Source organism: Nycticebus coucang, chromosome 4 (assembly GCF_027406575.1).
Source record: "Nycticebus coucang isolate mNycCou1 chromosome 4, mNycCou1.pri, whole genome shotgun sequence".
Lineage (NCBI taxonomy): Eukaryota > Metazoa > Chordata > Mammalia > Primates > Lorisidae > Nycticebus > Nycticebus coucang.
In genome coordinates, this window is record NC_069783.1 from 11931955 (window position 1) to 11955032 (window position 23078).

Below are 23078 nucleotides of genomic sequence, written 5' to 3' on the forward strand. Positions count from 1 at the left end.
CACTGCAAGAGGGAAACATGAAAAAACATCAGACAGAGTGCCTCCAACTTGCTTTTGCAACACTCCAGACCTGAAGCAAGACCGCTGTCTCCAGCATCAAGAGAACCTTAGAATCTAGAGAATCTTTACCATAACCTTCTGGCATAGCAACACCTTCTCATTCTCACCTATACATTTTTCTTGGAGGATAGTTTTCCAACCTCCTGCACGTACACAGCTCACATACCTTTCTCATCATTCTTTAGGTCTCCTGAGCAGAAAGCAGGTTTCTGCTACAAGTCAGTACAAACTTATCAAAAAGGTGGGCATTAAAAAGGAGGAAAATTACAAGAGGTAAGAGTCTCATTATTTTAGGAAGTCAGGTTCCAGCATCTTGGGAAAAGCCGTCCACATCATGACATCATCAACTTCTTGTCCTAGTTTGCAGTTTGAATGTCTCTAATTAGGGCACTGAGCATTTCAGGGAACTCAGAGTGCTTCATGTATCAAGGTTTCAAGCACAAGTGCTGTCCCATGAAATTTACATTGAGTTTTCCAACTCCAACTCAGAGGTCTTCAAGAAGTTGTAGTAATCAGTTCTTTAGGAATTAAGAATTCTAGTTTTACACTGAATTTTCAGTATCTTAGAACCAACATAAAGGCTAAAAGGGAAATATCTCAGGACTGGGCACTTGAAGGTTTTCATAGTATTCCTCATAGTATTTTCTCAAGGCTGGTGGGTGACTTGGTATCATCTATGGCGTTACATGACCCAACTTATCTTAACCCAAGAGTCTTTTTTTTTTTTTTCTTTTCTATTTTTTTTTAGATAGGGTCCCACTCAGGCACCCTGACTAGAGTGCTGCGGCACACATTATAGTTCACAGCAACCTTAAGTTCTTGGGCTCAAGCCATGCTCTTGCCTCAATTTTTCTAATTTTAGTAGAGACCAGGTCTTGCCATTGCTCAGGCTGGTCTCCAACTCATAAGCTCAAGTGATCCACCAGCCTTGGCCTCCCAGAGTGCTAGGATTACAGGCTTAAGCCATCACCCCTCCATGTGCTTTAAGAATCTTACTTTTAGCTGAATTAGAGCTCTCACAGTTTGGAGGTGCCTGACCCATGCTCATCAGTCAAGTTGTGGCTGGCTGAGTTCAGAGATTAACCCTTGATCAACTTAGCCAACAATTTTGTCTTGACATGCAAGACAAAATTAATTAATTTAAAAAATGAAGAGAAACCCCAAATTTCTATAAATCTCCAAAAGTTAGATTTCACACCTGCTGTAGTAAGAGCCAATTCCTGCAACCACCTTTAGTTATTTTCAAAAGCCCAGCCATTGCCAATGACTTATCAACCATCATGCAAACTCTAAAAGGTTATACATTTGGTACCCCCAAGATCATATACTCCATCACAGCGCAAATACACCCTGGACTTAAAAGCCAGAAGTGTCAGTGGGGGTCAATGCAAAGAGAACAGTGTGTGAACTGATGATAAGACCTTAAAATCTGTAGGGTTCCAGGAGGAAGTCCCAGGAAGAGAGTCAACGGCTCCTCACTTGTATTCTATTTGTAATCCAGAGGTTTATCGGCAGAATCATTTAAGTTTCCTTAGCATGCCAAAAATCGTTAAAATGTAAAATTATGAAATGTTTAGTTGAAAGACCTAGTTAGCTTTTATTTGCAATTCTAGAATCATGCAACACTTTCTTTTTTTTTTTTTTTTTGGCCAGGGCTGGGTTTGAACCCGCAACCTCCGGCATATGGGGCTGGCGCCCTACCCTTTGAGCCACAGTCACTGCCCATGCAACACTTTCTTATAAAAAATAGAATGAGTCTTTCCTCAGGCATTACAGAACAGTTGCATGTTGCAAAGCGGGAACAAGGAAACAGAATAAAAAAGCAAGTTTGTTAACTGTAGGTTACTTTTCCTCTAAGTGTTAAAGCAGAAGGAAATTCCTTATTACACTGACTCAGGTAGACTGGGCTCTTTTGGTTTGATTTCTGTGAATCTCGAGTTTTCAGGGAAAAATAATGGGTGTGTGTATTTATCTGGGTCCTTAAAATTTCAGTTTGATTGTGGGCATCTTGCATGAGTAATGCCACTTTGATTTGGTCTGGCCTACTAGAGCTCAGGGAAGAAGCGCGGCCCCAAACACTGCCTCCCATAATCTCGTTTAACAAAGGCGCCTTAGTTTTGCTTTCATCTTAATCTTGACGACTATTGAGATTTACAGTGTCTTCGGACGTTCAATGGATATTTGGATCTCAATTTTGAATTGTTTTTCTTCCCCAAAACTTTAATTTACCATTTTCAAAGGTTTCATGGATTTTATTTTTGGCTACTATAAAATTTTTCAGTTTGAAAGCAATTTTTTTGTGACCAATTTATCTTTCCTCTCTGGCAGTTCCTAAGATCTCCATATTTTGTGTTCTGCAGTTTGCCTAAAATATGTGGACTTATTTTCACTTATTATACATGGAATTCTTTGTGCCTCCATGTTCTAAGGATTCAAATAAAGAAATTGCTGTGCCATTATACATTCAAATATTGCTAGTTTTGTTTTCCTTATTATCACATAATTGTTGGGGAAAGAAAAAAACATCTGTTTTCTATTCCTGATTTCTTCTTACTTAGATTTGAGCCTGTTGCTATTTCACAATCTCTTTTTTCTGCCCCCTTACCAGCCCTACTACAAAGGAAATGGAGTCAATTCTATGTTAATATAACAATTTGTAAAAAACAAAAAGTTTATGGGTGATTTTTTTCCAGGTTTATTGAGGTATAATTGACAATTTAAAAAAATGTATATATTTAAGGTGTACAGAGTGATGAACTAAATAAATGTGTGAAGTGTGAAATAATTCCCATGATCAAGCCAATTAATATGTCTATTACCTCACATAATAACCTGTTGTGTATGTGTGGTGAGAACACTTAATATCTACTCTCTTAGCAAATTCCAAGTATACAATATAGAATCATTAATGACAGTCACTATGCTGTACATTGATCCCCAGAAGGTATTCATCTCACAATTGAAAGTTTGCATCCTTTGACACACATTGTCCCATCCCTGCCATCTCCCTGCCCTGGTGTTCATTATTTTACTAGGCTCACTCTGGACCCACTGCTCTTCCTTGAACTCAGCTCAATGGCATGGCCTTAGCAGTTACTTTTCCTAGAATGTTGTTCTGCGGATTTTTGCATAATTTTGCAAAATCTGGCTTCTTTTTATCCTTCAGGTCTCTGCTCAAAGGTTTCCTTCTAAGAAACTTTCCCTGGTCATGTTATTGAAAACATATTTTTATTCACATATATTTTTCCCTAGAACCTACTAGTTAATAATATTATGTTTCAATTATTCATTTTCTATTTTCCCATCAGATAGTATGTCGTGTTGTAGGTTGGAGTGTAGAGTTCAAAGTGCTAGGTACTAGGGACAAAGTAATCTGGGAGAAAGCCAAGCATCACTGCTGACCCTGAGCACTAAAAGTGATACTCACTAGATACAGCATACTGTCCCAGCCCTAAGTCACAGTCAGCAGTGGTAAGAAAAAGGCAAGTTGGAATGCAGTGAACAAGATGTGTTAGGAGTTCAATCATGGAGATGAAGAAAAAATACTTGTTTTTTAACCTTGACACTTTCTTTGAAGCTTCCCAGTGTGCTGAATTTTCTCATACCTGCCATTTTAATACAAGCCAGTGAGGAGCAGTGGAGGGGGCCGCACCCTCGTCTCTCTGTGCAAAGGGCTTGCTGGTGTTTTCCTCCCCAGCCTCAGTTCAGTGCAAATGAACCAAGCAAGTGTCATTCATTCGCATCCAGTCATGCCAACATCTCGTGTGGCAGGGGTTGATCTGATTGTTTACTAATGTTTCTTTAGAACCGTACAAACGTGTCTGGCACATGTTTGTTGTTATTTTTAGGACCTTTATGGTTTATTTAATGTTTTCCTATACATTTACATTAAGAGGTAAGGCTAAAGCTAAAAATCAAACAGGTCATGTATAAAGTCTCTTAATTTTTGTATCAGCAGTATATAATCCTATCATAGGTTAGTAAATATGGATTTGATAACATCTGTAGTCAGTAACCTTCTGTGTTATAAACATCATGCTTCAGATACATTATCTCGGTCCATATTCAAAACAAAATTGCTTATATGATGTACATTTTTCTTCCATTTTACAGAAATAGAAAATGAGACTGTGTGAAGTCCATTACCAGTCGTTAGCCATACCAGGGTAGGCCCATGAAATAAAACTGAGATCTACGAGACATCAAAACCCCTGCTGCTTACACTACCTACCTATTCAGATCACAATCCTGATTTGACTTTTCTATTAATAACGACATCAATCACATCTACTTATAAATGTTTTACTTCCCTTTTATTCCACGCTTACATTCAAGCACATTTTTCCTTGTGTTTAATTGGCCTGAGTTTGACACAAACTTTAGGTGATTTATTTAAAAGTTAATTTAATTTGACAGAGTTCTTTGGAGAATCTGTATTTAATATCTTTATCTTCTATAAATGCTCGTTAGAGTCTGACATGTTCTCGGAACAGCACTGGCAGTTCCAACCCCTGTGAATGGTCTCCCACGTCCCCCACAGCACATTCTACTCTTCCCTACAAGATAAGCACTAATGCAGGTTCCCCCAGACTTACAAATAACACTCAGACACGGAGTGCCCCACTAACGGGCCAGAATTGCATTTTAGCTGCAACGAAGACAAAGGTTTTCAGTAACTTCATTCTCATCAGAGAATGAGCCTAGATCTCAAGTGGTGCTGGGCACCGGACAGCACGTGTAGGATGGTACATATGGAGAGGTTATTTCAAAATACTTAACGACTCCCAGGCTGTGTGATGTGGTAGCTTCGTAACATATTCTAGTCCTGATTGTCATCTCTGAAAATTCGGGATAGTTTGAGAATTAGTGACCAGTAAGGATGCTTGCTTTTCATGTTATTCAGTTAAAAAGAAAGTTAGAAGATAAATGTTTTGTGTCTGGGGTCTTATATCCCCAGCACTAAAATGGCTGCACACAAAAACGAGAAAAGGAATTAAATGCTCCAATGGTTCACATTTCTATTTTTATCTCCCACTGACAATAGTCACTCACTACTTCTCATCAGACTGTGCACCCTAACACCTTTAATCTCGTGCATACTTATGGTAGCCCTCAGCCTAGAATATTCTTCCCCTTGTCATAACGGTTGTAGTAATATTTTCACTGACATCTGAGGCAGAGTTCGTTATAACTTTTTCTTTGTTCTCAGTTTTGTGAAATGTCTGTTTACCTAGCTATCTACAGACCAAAGCATATTATGAAGAAGAAGTAATAATTGCTTCTCTTTGCATACCTAATTTTAAGCATAAGTCATGGTATATAAAATCAGTATAATAATAAGTGATGTATGAATGAATGATTTTCAAACATTTACAATAAATCTAGGTTTCAGAATCTGAGTTGAGTATTGACAGGAAAAGTGAGATAAGGCGCTGGATGTTGTTGAATATGTTTCTATCCCCAGCAAGAAGAATAGATCAGCTTAGCGGGAAATTGAAGCATTTAGGAACACGGACTCTCCTATTATCTCACTTCCTGGGCTGGCCAGAACTACGGGCAAATCTTAAATCACTGAAGGTTCTGCTTCTCTCTCGCTAAGTCAGTTAGTTACGTTTTATGATAAGGCACTGGTTCTTAAATGCTAGAAGTAAACATAAGCCTGAAAGTTACTTAATTTAATTAAAAGCATATGCATGTGTCTACCCTGGCTTAGGCACTATGCTGGGTACGCAGATTCAAAGCTCACAGAACGGGCTCTTGCCATGAAGAATTATAGTGTGGGCAGATGCAAAGTGTTATTGAAAGTAGTAAGCATAATTCCTTTCTTTTTCCTGACATGCTAGTTTAGGTATATTGTGGTCTCTTGGGTAAATCTACTTGTTAGTAGATTAATCACTCATTTTGACTGGATTTCTAAAGAAAGCTTGCAGCCAGATGACAACAAAGAGGTTCACTCAGGCTAGCATGCTTAGTGATCTTCACAGACACAGCTATCTTTCCTGTGGGCAGACCGGGCATTTATTTGGAAAATAAGACTATTTGACTTTTTCCTCTAAGAGGCCTTCTGATTACTTTTGTGTATTTGAGAAGGATTACCACTGCCAAATATTTTTGTTGTAATAGCCCAGTTGTGAGAACAAACAGCACTAATTACACTTGGAAAGCATGTACTTACCCCAGGATTAGCGACACGTGAGCACTTTTTTTCTTTTTTTTTATGTGTGTGTGCATGTGCAATGAACTCCTTCATGGCTTTTCACCCTGCAGTGACAGAACCAAGATTTCCTGGGAGTAAAGATGTTAAATGTCATACATTAGACAGAAAATAATCAAAATGATGTAAACAAGCCATCTCACTCGCTTTCTCCGTAGCAAGAACTAGAATCTTGACAGAAATACTCACAAGTGTTACCCAGCACTGCTCTTGCTATCTAACACTATATTTTAGTGTTCTTATGCCGGAAACAAGACAAAGCTAAATAAATAACTGAAACCAGCTTATCCCACATGGCAGTTCAAATATGCTTTACCATAGAGAAAGCATGTGAACGGACACAGTCACACACATGCACACTGGACATATGGGCACTAAATCACACTCATGTACACAGGCACACACGAACACCACGTCCACACACACATGCACACATACATACACCGGGCTTTGAATGCTAATCATGTGTGTTGTGTGTCGCTCAAAGCACTCAACTTCACCTCTCCCCACAGATACTTTAGTGTGGAGGGATGATTTTGATATGAGTCTGCAAGCAATTGATTTATCATGGTCTCCGTACTAAAGGTAAGCTGCATTTGCACTGCTGTTACTGCCTCAGCCCCACCTCAGATCATCAGGCATTGGACACTCATAAGAAGCCTGCAACTTAGACCCTGCACCTGCCCAAGTCACAGTAGGGATGGTCTTCCTATGAAAATGTAATGCAGTGGCTGATCTGGCAGGAGGTGAGCTCAGGCAGGGCTGCATGTGTTGAGGAGTGTTTATAAATATAGATGAACCTTTCCTTGCTTGCCTGCTACCTCCTGCTGCTGTGCAGCTGGGGTCATAGGAGATCACAGACCAGCTCCAAGCCTGGGGATTAGGGATCAACCATTAGTATACTTCCCTCGATGATCACAGCTTTTCAAACATCAACTCCAAGATAACCCACGCAACATCTCTCTTCTGAATCCCTGTATTTTTAACCAAAAAAAAAAAAAAACCCACAAATGCTTCCAAAGCAATGGAACAAAGTAAGTACAATTATTGACAAAGAGAAATGGAAAAGGCTTAACAGCAAGAACACAGCAGTTATCCTGAGGATAATCCAGTCAGATTTGGACACGAATTCTCTCAATTTAAACTTTCATTGGGAAAGTCATATAACTGCATATGCATTTCTTTTTATTTATCTTCAAATAAAAGTTATAGTGAGTATTAAATGATATAATTATGTAAAGAATTTTATCAACTTTAAAGTGGCACATAACTATGAATGATTATTAGTTATTAGCTCTTAACCTTTTCCTAATATGAAAAATCCTAACTTTTAATTATAGAAACATTAGACGCTCAGAATCTATAAAATCTACATGCATTAAATTGTTTACAATTACAAAATCCATGGCTGAATGAATAATTAGACTGTGAAGTTTACTGTCACCAAGTGAAAGTCTTGGAGTATCTAAAATACTTGTCCTCTACAGTTAAATTTCTATTTGAAATTATCAGAAAGTTACAGAAAGGCTTGCTGTCCATATTTTTATTTATTTTATTAGATTGTAATTGGATGAAGTAAGTCACATAGCTTAATCTTGCATTCATTGATTTTGAATAAATATGTGAACTCCTGTAACCTCATCAAGATATAAAACATCACCATCATTCTTCAAATTTCTTTTGCCTTTTTCCCCATCAATTTCCATCCCCTCAGGCTCACGCCCCAGGCAATGAAGGATTTTCTGTAATTATATATTTTCTAGGTTTCCATATAATTGGAATCCTACAGTGCAGTGGGTCCTTGGTATTCTTGGGGGATTTGTTCCACGACCCTGGCAGACATTAAATTCACAGATGCTCAAATCTCTTATGTAAAACAGTATAGTATTTGTATACAAGCTTTGCATATCTTCCTGTGTACTTTGAATCACCTCTACATTACTTATAATACCTAATGCAATATAAATGCTATGTAAATACTTCTTATACTGTATTTTTATTTTCATATTTTTTTACCATTCATGTTGTTTTTCATTTTATTTTATCCTCTGAACATTTTTAGTCCAAGGTTGGTGGAATTTGCCCATGTGGAAACCGTGAATACTGATGGCTAACTATATATATATATATATATATATATATATATATATATATATTCTGGTCATCTGGTTTCTTTAGCACAGCATTGTATTTCTGAGATTCCGATATGTTGCCTCATGGAACAATAATATGTACTTTATTCTTGTTGAACACTATCCATGTATAGTAGGAATTCCCTAGTTAACCATTTCCCTACAATGACCATCTCTTTACATTGACCTAATTTTCATGAGTGAGCACACACCACATGTATGTGTCAGTGTAGGAAGCCTAGTTTCTTACGTTGACCAGTGTTTACAGTTCCTAGGGTGGTCAGCTTACAAAGGTTCTAAGATATACATACATATATACATATACATTTATGTGTACGTGTGTGTATATATGTGAGTGTGTGTGTGTGTGTGTATATAAAGTTTGTTTAGCCATTTGCCTGTTGATAGATGTTGGCCCGCTAGTTTTAAGCATTTATACATGCCATAAATATTTTTATACTGACTACTGTAGATTGAATTGTGCTCTTCCCTCTCCCCAAATTCATGTTGAAGACCTAACCCCAGTATAATGATATTTGGGGATAAGGTCCTGGGGAGGCAATTAGATTTAGATGAGGTTATGAGGGTGGGGTCCGCATAATGGTATTAATACTCTTTAAGAAAGACGTCAGGGAGTTTACTTGCTCTCCCTCAGGTGAGGTCACAGGCTGCCATCTGAAAGACAGAAGGAGAGCTCTGGACAAAATCCAATGTGCTGCACCCTGAAATTCCCTGAAACTGTGATAAATACATTTCTGTTTTTTAAGCCACACGGACTGTGATATTTTGTTATAGCAGTCTGAGATGACAGATACACTCGATCTTGGATATATATTTTCAATTTTTCTTAGTTACATTCACATAATGAATGGAATTGTTGGGTATGGGGAGTATCTATTAACCATATAAGAAACTGACTTACAAAGTATTTTCCAAAGCATCAGAACCATCTTACATTTCCAATACTGTTGCGTCAAAGTGTGAGATCCAGCGGTTCTACATTGTTCAAAAACTTTGTGTTGTCAGTTTTATCTTTCCATAATTATGAAAACAATGCAAAACAGTTAAACAATGTTCTGTGAGTGCTTGTATTTCAACACCTAACAATTGTACCATTTTTTAAATCACATATCTGTTCCTCTTTCACCCTTTTATTGGTCTGACTTATTCTGTGTGTGTTTCAAGATACATTACAGATATTTGTTACACTCTCTCTGAAAACTTCAACATTCAAATTATTAAATATAATTTGGAATTTATTTACATTTTTATTTTTCAATAAAAAACTGCATACAACTCAATGACAATTAAAAATTGCATACAACAACACAGTGAAGTGTATTGTAGCTGAGTTTTGAAAAATGTTTTTATCTGGTGGACCGATCCCTGAAAGAAAATAACACATCAAGATCACCCTAGAAATTTCCCTGTAGTCCCTACTATTCTGCTCTTATCCACCATGGATTAGATCCCCTACTTTCAGTTGTTATGTTTTTCTCATTTTGAGTTATTCTGTGACATGCATAATGAACGTAAACTTTTCTATATAATGGGTGCATCTTTGGGCACGCACAAGCTCCTCCAGACTGACAGTGTTTCTGTGATTTTATTTGCCAGCCTTGCTTTGTCAGAGTTGTTCATAATTGGGAGTAGTTTATTGGTTAACCAGTGTTTGTTCTGACTACATGCTAAGGTCCACAGTGCCACTGAAACCTCTGCCTTTTGGTGAAGGATGTGCCCGTGGCGGGGAATGTTTCCTGTCCTGCCCCAGCACCTTGATTAGGGCTCCTATTGCAGGTGCACAGCCTTGCTTTGCTCACTTCCAGGGTTGATGGGAACTGAGTAGTGTTTTTGGCTTTCTCTTTCCCTGTCTGAACCTGAAGAGGTTCTCTCCGAGCTCTTTGCAAAGATGTCCGTTGTTTTTGAAAATATCTTTCGGCAAGGAACTCTTCACACTTCGTTCCAAATAATAGTTAGGCCCTCAGGCAAAGCTGCTGGTCTCTTGGCACATAGAATATCTGCATGTCTGCCCTTACAGTTCAGTGACAGTGGTCTGACACTCTTAGAGTGACACCTCTGCTCCTGAGTGGGGACTCAAGAGACAGTAGGATTAATAGCCTTTTCTCCCCTTGGCTTGTCTATTTAAACATGCAATGCCCACTGTATAAGGGAACTGGAGCAGGGATGATAGAGGTTTGGTTTTCTCAGCCTGCCAGGGGTAAAGTACAGCTAGCGTCCTACTGTCCCCGAGTAAAACACAGCCCTCAGGCTGGAAGTACAAAGGAGGCAGAAGTCCTCAACATCTTTGCTGCCCCCACCAAATTTTTATAGGCAGAGCTCCAGCAGGAGGAAAGTGAGTTGTTGTTCAAATGCCAGTGACTTTTGTGGTTCCTAAGTTTTTTTTTTTTTTTATTAAGTCTTTTGTACATAGATCATAAATACATTTATGCCAATTTCAGTGTGTTGATTATTTGTACAAATTGGAGTGCTTACATCATACTAATCAATATAGCTTTCACCTCATTTACCCAATTATAACATTAGGACATTTGTGCTCTACACATGATAGATCCAACTTGTACTTGCAATGTGCTCCATAGTTGTGGTTCCCTACTATCCCCTCGGCCTCCCCTTCCCTCCTTCATCCTAGGCTAAAGTTGTGTTTCATTTTGCATATGCAAGTGTGAGTGATTATAAATTGGTTTCACAGTAGTACTGAGCACATTGGATACTTTTTTCCATTCCTGAGATACTTTACTAGGAAGAATATTTTCCAGCTCCATCCATGTAAACATAAAGGAGGTAAAGTCTCCATTTTTTTTTTACTGCTGCGTAGTATTCCATGGTATACATATGCCACAATTTATTAATCCAGTCATGGGTCGATGGGCACTTGGGCTGCTTCCATGACTTGGCTATTATGAATTGAGCTGCAATGAACAATCTGGTGCAAATATCTTAATTGCCAAATGATTTTTGGTCCTTTGGATATACACCTAGAAGAGGAGTTTATTGAAATGTCTTTTTTCTTTATTAAATCATAACTATGTACATTAATGCACATTTATGGGGTACAGTGTGCTGATTTGATATGCAATGTGGAATGCTTGAATGGATATTTTTGCATTTGCTGTGTTCCCTAAGAAGAATTTCCAGAAACTTTAAATGATCATTTTATATAATTTTCTCCAGTTAAGTATTTGTTTTGTTGGGAAACAACATGCAAGTCTCATCCACCGTTCCAGAAGTGAAAGCCTCATGATGCCCACTAGTTCATTCCAGTCATTGGGAATTTGTGTTTTCTCTTGGTCTCTTGATTTGTCTTATTAGACATGTTTGAATTTAATTGAAGATCGCTAAATAACCACCTTCCATTTTTATCAATTTTTCCTCTGTTGCTTGTGTATCTTCTCTTTCATTTATTTCTCTTGCTCCAGTTTTTATTTTTCTCTTTGACTTTGTATGTCCTTTGATTTCCTTTTTCTAAGTTCTAAAAATGAAAGCTTGGATGATTGATTTGAACCCTTGTCTCACTTTTAACATAAGCATTGAAAGCAGTAAATTTCCCTTGACTCACATTTAGTTGCATTCCACAGAAGTTTATTCGATTCAAAATATTTTGTAACTTCCTTTCTGATTTTTTCTTTGTCTTTCAGTTCTTCAGTTTTCCAAATTTGGGGATTTTATAGGTATCATGTTGTCATTGATTTCTAGTTTAATTCTTTGGTGATCCTGAACTAAATTGAGTATGTTTTTTAATTATTTTCAATGTACTGAGACATCTTTTATGCTCAGTATATGGCCTATATTGATAGTTCCACTTTCACTAGCAAACACAATTTATTCTGCTATTGGTGATGGAATGCTGTAGACACTTTAGTTAGGTCAAACTGGTTAGTAGTATTTTTTACCTCATATATATGTATTGACTTTTCTTTCTACATATTAGGTCAGTTCCTATGAGTTCATCGTTGATATCATTAACTAAAATTTTAAGATTGCTATTTCTCTTAGTTCTCTCTGTTTGAGTAACATGATTTTTCTATCCGTTTGTCTGAATTTTTAGCATTTTAAACACTTCATATTTTTATTTTTTTGAGACAGGGCCTTAAGCTGTCATCCTCGGTAGACTGCCGGGGCATCACAGCTCACAACAACCTCCAACTCCTAGGCTTAAGCAATTCCCAGGTAGCTGGGACTACAGGCAGCTGCTACAGCGCCCAGCTGTTTTTTTTGGTTGTAGTTGTCATCGTTGCTTGGCGGGCCTAGGCTGGATTCAAACCTGCCAGCTCTGATGTATGTAGCTGGAGCCTTACCCGCTTGAGCTACAGGCGCCAAGCCTTTAAACACTTCTTGATGAAGCCAGTTATTTACCATTAAAACCTTTTCATTCATCTTCATTAATATTACTTTTCTGAAGTTTTTGTCTTTAATATTAATATACTACTTTCTCCATGTTTAGTGTTTGCATCTTTTAATTTTCATTTTCCACCTCTTAAATTTAAGCTATGTCTTGCAATAAAATCAGTTTCTTATTGTTTTTTATGGGCAGCAGATTGTTGATCTTAGAAAATCTCCACCTTTTAATCATTGTGTTCATAGTACTGTAATCATTGTTATGTCTGTCTTTAATTATACCACCTTGCTATTTTTTTTTGTTTGCCCATATGTTATTTGTTCCCTTTCATTCTTTGCCTATTAGCTGATTAGTTATATCATTTTTAGTATCTGCTCTAGGAATTCTGATGTATATCTTGAACTATTCACATCATCCATATAGATATTATCATGTCTCTCCACCTAACATCTGTACAGCTGTGTTACAAACATTTCCCTTCTGTTATCAGGGCAATATAGCAATATATTTTCTTCTATATAATTTTATTAAGATGCAATACATTGTTACGTTTTTGCTTTTAACTAATAATTTTCCTTTTGAAATTTTAAATATGGAAACAATATCTTTTGCATTTACTCATAAATCTAACATTTCCCACTCTATTCCCTACTGCAGAATCAGATTTCCAATTGGTGTCCACTCCTTTTGCCTGAAGGGCATTCTTTATATAATATTGAATGAGCTGCTCGGATGTCTTCTCTCTTGAATTATTTTCTATGAGGAAACTGCTATCCTCCTGTTCTTTCTTTTTTTGTATGTAGTATGTTTATTTTTTTTCCTCTGATTGCTTCTAGCATTCTTCTCTTTAGTTCTTTGTGTTTTTATAACTTCTTGCATATGTGTGTTTATAGTTTTAATTAAACTTAGAAAATTGCTGCCATTATGTCCTCAGACATTTTTCTGGTCACTCCCATGTACGACTCTGGACTCTGATTCCAAGTGCATGAAACTGCTTGAGGTTGTCCCATAGATTACTGATGCTATACAGGTTTTTATCCTTTTTTTTTTTTCAATGAATTTCACTTCTATAGCTTTTATTTTCATATTTTCAAGATCACTAACTTTCTCCCATACTGTCAATTTTTCTTTTTATCTCGTACCACACAACAGAGTTTTTAAACTCTAAAGTTTTATAGGGGTCATTTTTATGTCCTATACATCTCTATTTAACTTTTTTGCACCTATGGTATGAATACAGTTACAATAATGGAGTTCATACCCAGGTCTGCTAATTCAGTTCCTTGGGGTTTTAATTGATGCCTTTTTCTCATGATACACCATTCATGTTTATTTTAGGTCTGTTGTATTTGATTGGATACCAACCATTGTGATAAATATTTTTTTGGGTATTGGAGAAGTTTAATATTTCTATATATCCTTAAACTTCGTTTTGCATACAATTAAGTTGCCTAAAAATCAATTTGGTTCTTCTGGATCTCTTACTTAGTATTTATGGGGCAAGATCAGAGTGCTGCTCAGTTTGTTGATTATTCCTGCTGCTGGGTAAAACCTACCCTTGTTCTCCACATGCAGCTTCACCATCACGAGGTTTCCATCATGGAAGGCGGGATTGGCTGTCCCAGCCCTGTGACAATTCTGGGCACTGTTAACTCTAATTTTGGGATGGTTCCTTCCCTGGCTCTGGGTAGTTTCCTCACATGCATGTTCTGATCAGTACTCCAAGGCCAACTTGTATAGGCAGAGATCTGGAGTTCTCTCTCACCCCTCCCTCCTGCTCCTTTCAATTCTTCTTCCAGCCACTTTGCTCTCCCCACATTGTCCTCCATCTCTGCTGCTCAGAAGGTCTGTCACACTCTGAGCGAGTTCTTTTCCCTGCGTCAGAACCAAGAAACCCCGATGAAACTGATGGAACTGTAGTCATTAAATAATTTGCTCCCCATCCATCTCTCAGAGATCTTTTGTCCTCCATCACCTGATACCCAGTGTCGTGATTGTTTCATTCATGTTTTCTCTTCTTTTGCAGAAAGGGAAGGGAGGGAATGTTCCTACTATAGTGGGGTGATCCCCATCCCTGTCTCTCTCCCTCAGTTGGAAGTAGGGGTCATTTCATACATTCAAAACTTGTTCCTTTTCTCTGACTACTTATATATTCTTGACGCTATGTCAGGAGACAAATTTTTATTGTAATACAAATTCCATTTGTTTTTATGAAACTTTGTGTCATAACTCACTGTGAATGGCACAGTAGGAAGCATTACAATTTTGACACGCTTATCTGTAACTCACCTTTCAAAGAGGAGAATTTCAACCGCATAAATACGTCCCTCTTCTTCAGATAGCTATTGCTGCATAAAAAATGACCCCCACATTTTGTGATGTATAAAAGGGAATGATTAAATTAGCACACAATTTTTGTGAGTCATCAATTTTTAGGATCATCTGAATGATTTTTCCAGTTGCTGCTGTCATCAATTTAAACTAAATGTGACTAAATGATTTCAAAGTGGGGGATAAAAGGCCTCTAGGCCTAAAAGAACAATTTCTTTTTTGTTCGTTTTTAAAATTTTTCCAGCCTTCACTAGCATTTCTTTTACCCTTTTAAATACTCGATTAGCCTTTCAATCTTATATCCAATTATAGGTATTTTAGATTTTGTTTATGGCAGGCCCCAGCACAAGCAGTGATTTTCTTTTCAGTTACTTTTGTTGCACAACAAACTGCCCCAAATTTAGGAACTTACAAAAATACCTTTTTGTTTCTTTTTTTTTTCTCAAATCTCTGTGGTTCAGAAATCTGGGCTAAGCTCAGGCGACTAGTTCTAATAGTCTAATGAATCATTCATGTTACCGCAATTATCTGGCAAGTCTATTGAGCTGGGATGTCCAAAATTTCCTAATTCACATATTTGGTGTTCACCTGGCCTTCTTCCCCAAGTGGCAGAAGAGTAACAGCAGCATACATTGTTCAAGTATGTTCTTTTTGAACCTTTGTGACCTTTTTGTTCACTTCTCATTGGCCAGAGCAAGTCTCATGGCCAAGACCAGGGCCAACATGGGCAAGGCTCCGCAGATGTCACTCCAGGGACAACTGATTTTCTAGGGACCTTCAGTAGCCGACACAGCCCTTATTTCTGTCCATGTTTCTATTGGAACTGGGGATCCTCTCTTAATATATTTTAAAACTTCAGGATATAAATTACAATTATTTATTTTCCTTGGCTATATTTCTCCTAAATTCCACCACTCTCTGCCTAGAAGGTTGATCACATGTACTGAGCATCTACTTCAAAGCCCTTTTCCAGGGACTTTTCATTTATACCACCCTGCACGTTTCTGTCGCCTCTGTCCTGTGTTATGGCACCTCTATCCTGGAATCATGCGTAGGTTTAATGTTTAATGTATAGCCACCCAACAAAGTTTATATAATCTTTCACTTTTAATTCATGCATTGTCATTGCTTTCTTTCCAAATAAGAATCCAAAAATCCACATAATTCCAACCTCCACTAGGACTTGCATTGATCCAATCAGCTGAGCACCTCAGTGACCTGACAGTGCCTGGGAGTTCTACAGAATAATATTTCATAGCAGCTGCATGTGGAAATACTGAGTTCTGGAACTCATAGGACTTCTGGTGTTCATTTGTGAACATAAAAGTACAGTGTTATATACAGGAAAAGCAGTGATATTTTCATCAAAAAGTTCTAAGAAGTGATTGGAAATGAACATGGAGTGTTCACTTACAGGATACAACCGACCAAATTTGTTAGGCCTGTACTGTGACGAGTAATACCCTCGTTCATGTCTACTTTTACTGTTGAGAATAAAAGGTAACAAATGGAAAGAGGAGGGCAGATTAGCTCTTTGAGGAGGTATCCTGGCTATTCTCTGTAATTTCTGGCTTTTCTGTAAACAGAGGGAAACTGCTGATTTTCTCATCCACTTCTCTTTTGATTGTCTTGGGTGACAGGTGGACGGACTCCTTGGTGGGGCAACATTAAGAGGGGTCTATTAGTTCGGCTATTAGTATTCGAAGAACAAAACAGGGAACCATACCTCAAAATTCTCTCTGCAGACTTTTACTTAGCCTTCTGCTTGTAGCAAAGTACATCCTTATGACCCTTCGTGGTGCCTTTTAGATCACCATCCAAAGCTACTCTTATTCAAAATATTAAGAAAGTACATTTCTTATTTCTTTTCTGGAATGTGTAGACCCTGCCTGTGGCTTTGGAATTCAGATTTCTCCAGTCTCATAAACAAAGAACAGCACAAATCATCCATGCATCTTACAATTTCCAAAATGTTCTTGAATTGTTTTTTTGTCTGTTGTCATAGTTTTTCTCCTTGCCTTGTCCTTTTCTCTTCTCTTCTGTCTTCTCTCTCTTCTCCTTCTCTTCCTCTCTCCGTATGTCTCTCTTCTCCCTCCCTTTGTATGTCCCTTTCTCCCTCTCTTTATTCTTATCTTCTTTTCTTCTTTCTTTCTATTTTTAGGACAGAGCCTTGTTCTGTTTCCTTAGCTAGAGTGTAGTGGCATCGTTATAGCTCACTGCAACCTCAAACTCCTATGCTCAAGTAATCCTCCTGCCTCAGTCTCCTGAATAGTTGGGCCTATAGGCCTATATCACCAGACCCAGATGAGTTTTCTATTTTTTGTAGAGACAGGGGTCTCACTCTGGCTCAGGCTGGTATTGAACCTCAGGGTTCAAGTGATCTTCCCACCTTGGCCTCCCAGAATGCTAGAAATACACGTGTGAACCACCGTGCCCAGGCTTTTCTGTGATTTTGAGGTTATGCCTTTTTCATATTTTTATTGTTAGTTTACTGTGGATTTTGGAGAGAGTCAAACAAATACCTCTATATATCCACCAAGTTCACTCAATTCTAGCAATGGATACCATAGTGGAAAAAATCGCTTAATTGTACTATTCAATTATAAAAATAAGATACTTACTAATTTATGGCAATTCTACTTATTAGAACCAGATGTTACAATTAGAATATTTTTTATACAGGCTTCATACTTCCATGGTTGGAAAAAACGATTAGCCTATCTCTGTACCTCAGTGCAAACGATATAGAGCAGCCTGACACTAACCAGGTATGTAAAAGCAATGTCTTTTCTCAGTATAAATAGTTGTTATCTATTAAATGAAAGTTTGACTCCAACATAACTCTGATCAACAATATCATAACCACATTATATATGATAACTGAGAATCCTATTTGAAATGACTTATACCCGGTATTTTCAAGTTTTCTTAGTTCACAGGGCTCTTGCATCCCAGTAATTTTTTTTATGGCACAGATAAAGCCAAAAGAAATACTAAACAGTTCCATTTATTTATTACAAGTTTCAAATACTAAATAAGTGTGTCTATCTTAAATTTGAAAAAAAGAAAATCTATAAGTAACAAAAAAGGAATTTTTATTTTATCCATAAATAATTACATTTACTAGTAAAAGAGCCTTTTGGGAACTCTACTCTCTGGACACATGGAATCAGATTAAACCCTGTCGCTCTAATTTCCTCTTTCTCACTGATTTTCTTGCTTTATATTGGTACTTGTCTTTTATTACAGCAACCTGAAGAGCACAGCTTTACAAAGATAGGGCATCATTGAAAAGAATACAATACGATCCAGTGTTGAAACTAAAATATCTCGAGCTACTAATTTCCATAGTTTCCAATATATATTGAATATATCTTCCTTTGTTTTAAAATATATTAGCTGCCCCTCAGAGTTCTCTCTGTGGTTTTCCACAGATAATTTGGAGTCATAGACTTATGTAACCTAATGCATAAATATTTAGAAAGCCCATGTTTGTTCTGTTCTTTTGGAGACATGTTTAGATTTAAAGACATTAGAATATTCTTGCATAAAAATGTTTATAAATACTAGCGCTAGAAGAATTCCTAAATTGTACATCTATCTAAGTCAGTAGCTAATTTGATAGATAGAGTCATCAAACAGGTAAGATTCAAGGCTTTCCAAAGGAGACAGATGAATCAATAGACTATCCCCACTCTCTCACCTTTAATGTTTTATTACAATGCTCTGTTGCCTCACCAACCTTGATTACCTAATAACAGAAGTCATCTTTTGTCTTTCATTTCCATAGTCTTGGTACAAAGGGTATTTATTGCATATGCTCAACAAATATATCTCTTTAATGTATTAGAAGGTTAGAGAGTCATCTTAATTTAGGTTCGATTCCTTTTTCTGTCCTCATAGTACCTTTGAAAATGAATTTATGCAGGTATTTATGGTAGAATACGGTGTCACATACCTCTAATTCTAGCACTTTGGAAGACAGAGGCAAGGCTGCTTAGAGTTTAAGAGTTCAAGGCTGGGCGGCGCCTGTGGCTCAGTGAGCAGGACGCCGGCCCCATATACCGAGGGTGGCAGGTTCAAGCCCAGCCCCGGCCAAACTGCAACCAAAAAATAGCCGGGCATTGTGGCGGGTGCCTGTAGTCCCAGCTGCTCGGGAGGCTGAGGCAAGAGAATCGCGTAAGCCCAAGAGTTAGAGGTTGCTGTGAGCCGTGTGACACCACGGCACTCTACCCGAGGGCGGTACAGTGAGACTCTGTCTCTACAAAAAAAAAAAAAAAAGAGTTCAAGGCTGCAGTGAGCTATGATTAGGCCACTGCACCCGAGGCTGGGTGACAGGATTAGACCCTGTCTCTAAAAAAATGTGTTTTAAAAAAATAAAATATTATCATACAAAAATCCAAATTTGCTGGTTAGTGTGACAGAAAAATCATTGCTTTTTCTTGCCTTCTGATACCATATTTTGAAGTTATTGATACCGTATTAGAAAATTTTTCAGAGTATCAGGCTTCTATGGATGTGTTATTCAGTCTTTCCAATTTTTGTTTTATTTAACAAAGTAAAAATATGATTATTTCAAATATACTCAACTATGGTTTTGTGGCACTCAGATATAAATGAAATCAAATATCTTGTCACAAAATAATTGACTATTAACTAACCTGAAATCAATATACTATTCTTTATATTATTTTATTTGTTTTTTCCCTTATTCAATCTATCAATTTAATTAAACATATCTTAATGTCCATATGCTTTATAACTTTTTAGAATTCCAAGTATTATAAAAGCTTCTTGCTGGTTATTCAGAATCTGGCAAACAACTGACTGTAATGAAACATGGAACAAGCTTTATAATCAGGTTACTGGGAGCAAACAGTTTATTGTATCCACAGTTCAGAGAATACTTTTGAAAGGATGCAAATCAACCAAGGGAGAAAGTCTGATCAGGATGAAAGAAAAGTGTGAGCATAAATAAACCAACCATAAATGTTTAGGACATTTTAAAAGTTTAGTGTTAGGTGTGTTGAAGTTTGAAAATGAAGAGAACAAAAGGCAGAATATTACTCTGAAAAAGAACGGTTGAAACAACTTAATCTCAGAGGGGAAAAGTAATGCAGATGACCAGGGAGGGGCTCTGGGTCAGAACCCAACAGTATCCTCCATAACTAGTGTTATTTCCAGTTTCCTCTGTACAAATTTAGGTCTTTTGGATATTTCTTTCTTTCTTTTCTTTTTTTTTATCACCCTTGGTAGAGTGTTGTGGCGTCACAGCTCACAGCAACCTCCAGCTCTTGGGCTTACGCGATTCTCTTGCCTCAGCCTCCTGAGCAGCTGGGACTACAGGCGCCCGCCACAACGCCCAGCTATTTTTTGCTGCAGTTTGGCCGGAGCCAGGTTCAAACCAGCCATCTTGGGTATATGGGGCCGGTGCCCTACCCACTGAGCCACAGGCACCACCCAGGTCTTTTGGATATTTCATAGATGGAAGAATCACTGGTGTTTGAACTTAGTCACCATTTGACCCTGGACATTTTTTTTTTTAAGTTTTTTACTTTCTGAGATCTTATGTTTCTACCAGCAATGTGAAACTGAGAAACCTGGAAGGGTTTGTATGAAAATTAAATGGTAATAAATTTATATTGCCTACTAGAATATCTAGCCCACAGAGGTTTTATATATATACATATCAAAAGAACTTTAGATCATGTGTGCCTTATTCAAATTCAAAATCCATTAAATTGTGCCACTTAACATTTTCCCACTAACATTTTAACTGGCTTTTGGCATTTTTCTTAAGGCAGAATTAGCAGATTTCAAAACCCAGGAGAGTGAGTGACTAACATAGCAGAGAGAAGATAGCAGAGTTTAAACAGGTATGATTATATTTTATTTGCTGTAGGGGCTACAAAAAACTGGGGAGGTCATACCCAATCTGAAAGAGACATTCAAAGCGAAGTCCAAGTGGAATAATGTGTAGAAATGTAGGTTTAGTCATGCCAGGTCTTCCAGTTTGTTTTTTAAAGAGAATGTATAAACCTAGGTTTATTTAAAGAGCATATTTCAAATACTTTTGTTCAGCAGCAACCCCGGGCCTGTGTGCCCCTGCCTCCACTTCAATTCCATGCTCCTCGGACTAATTCTAAAAAAGTTTTTTTTTTGGTTTTCTTTTATTTTTACTTTTTTCTAATACAAGCTATAGAAGCTTTTTTATTTCACCCGTCTTTATGTGCTCCCATAAATGGCCTGCCATATAATGCACCTGCCATCTAGGTAAAATGATTTTGGGAGAATGAATATTGCTCATTCATCTTGCCCCAGAGCATGCAAAAGGGGGAAAAAAGAATGGCTGACTGAGTAAACTTCCTTTAGCTGGGTCAGTCATTCCTTAGGAGTGAAGAGGTAGATTCCCGGAAAATGGCTATTTGCATATTAATTAGTGTCTGGGATAACAAATGAGGTGAAGGAGATAGCTTGTCCTCTTTTCAGCAAGGTAAACTTCCTGGGCTCTCGGCATCAGTAAGCTGATTGGCCAGGACCACAGCAATAGACTGCAATCGGGCAAAGAAGGAGAAAGGAAGATACCTGTGCAGAAAGCCTCTGGGTGCTTAGGGAAACAAATCAATTGTGCAGCTGGGACAATGTCCCTTCCCCCTGGGCCTGGCACTTCCTCTAACCAGGAGAGACTGACCTTTGCCATCATTAGCATTATAATGCTCCTTTCTCTTCTTACCTCTGATCATCCTTCACACTTTTCTTCCTGTCCTGCTTATTTTCTCAATAAATGGAGGCCATCAGATATAGTGAAAATTTAATCCAGTGGTACCCTTAGAAAAAGGATATTGTGAAACAGTAACAAGAAATAAAAAGGCAGGTAATTATGGTACCACGTTTTTGGACATTATTCTGTGTGCATTTGGGTTTGAGTAGTTGCTCTTTGGTTCTCCCTTTAGTTGCCTGAGGCAGTTGGGAGGTGAGTGCCAGGGCAGGAAGAGCACTTGTTTAGCATTTGGAAACCTAGAATGAATCTGGATCACCAAGTGACACCAGGAAACTGCTTAACTTTTCTGAAAGTTGGATCTTTATCTCTAAAATCTTAACTGTGCTGTCATTGTATTGTTCCTGAGGATTAAAGTAGTTAATTTAGGTAAAATCTCTAGTAGATACCATTCAAAAAAAGTATATTCCTATTACTCTTTTTATTCCCTCCGAAGATTGCTTTGAATTAGCTCGTATAGACATATGTATATATGCATATCTATAACTTACAATAAGTAAAAAGAATCAATAAATCTGGATCCTGGGAAAGTTAACCAGGAGTTTATAGTCTAAATCAGGGATAAATAATGATAATTATAAATATGTCCACCTGAACTCTCAGTTATTATAATTATTAAATCTTGCTCTGAATGCTCTAATATATAAGATGTAAAGGGAAGATAGACAGTTGAAGAAATTTTCTAGTTTTTTTTTTAAGAAGCAAAATTTAGAATTTTGCTGTAATCATTCTATATGAAATGTCCTCCAGTAATTTACAACTCTTGATGAATACCTTACTTTAAAATAAAGTCTAATGAATCATATATACACATCATTTCCATCTATCTACCTTTGCAGTGTTTACTATCAGAGAATCTCTGGTTAGGTTAGTATGTGAATTATTTCAGGTCTTAACTACATTAGATTTTCTCTTATCGGAATATGAGGAAACACAACTAGTGCTTGTGATACAGGATTCCCCCCACTCAGGGCTGGACAGGGATTGCCCCATTCTCTAGGCCCAGTTGAGCTCAGAAATCAGACCCCCATTTCCAGGCAAAAACAGGCTGCTTTTTCCAGGCCACACCCTCTGGGCTCTCTCAAGGTCTTAAACAAAGCAGCCTGAAACCTCTTGGGTATTTCCACCTTGAGTAGGGAGCACATGCCCGAATCCCTTCCCTGAGACAACTTTCCTAGTGGAGGAGGGACTGCATATCATTCCTTT